The sequence below is a fragment of the Anneissia japonica genome, unplaced genomic scaffold (assembly GCF_011630105.1).
Source record: "Anneissia japonica isolate Jap-2015-1 unplaced genomic scaffold, ASM1163010v1 scaffold667_len338742_cov159, whole genome shotgun sequence".
Taxonomy (NCBI): Eukaryota; Metazoa; Echinodermata; class Crinoidea; order Comatulida; family Comatulidae; genus Anneissia; species Anneissia japonica.
In genome coordinates this window covers 59,653-60,174 of record NW_022705208.1, presented here as the reverse complement: position 1 = coordinate 60,174, position 522 = coordinate 59,653, and positions in this window count along the sequence as shown.

Sequence of the window (522 nt, the reverse complement as noted above, 5' to 3'; positions counted from 1 at the left end):
TTAAAAGCACATAAAATGGTATTATTTTGAAGATTAACCCTACATGTGGCTCCATTTTTAGCCACCTAGATGCAGTATGAAGACCGTAACTAGCAGCAAAAGTATGAATTCCGACAGTGAAACAGGAACGTTGTCTTATACGCCTGACATACAAAAATCGTCCAAAAATCTTCTCAAACTTGATCGAGGATTTGTCTTATGTGCGGTTCGCCTTATATATACGACGTGAGAATATACGGTACAATATCCCTCATTGCTGTTTTATTAATATTCAGATTACAACAATATGATTATTATTAGAATTAAATTTCCACAAGTGCAAAATAATTTCACCATTAGCACTACACGGTAAAATCTGCATAAAACATCCAAGTTGACGATAAAATAGAAAAAGGATAATTCGATGTTTTCTGATTATATTTAAATTTTCACGTTTACGCTGATTATATTTACACAGATGAGCTGCACTAATTCTAGTTTCGGTTAAAATGTAAAATATATTAAGAAAATACAATAATACAC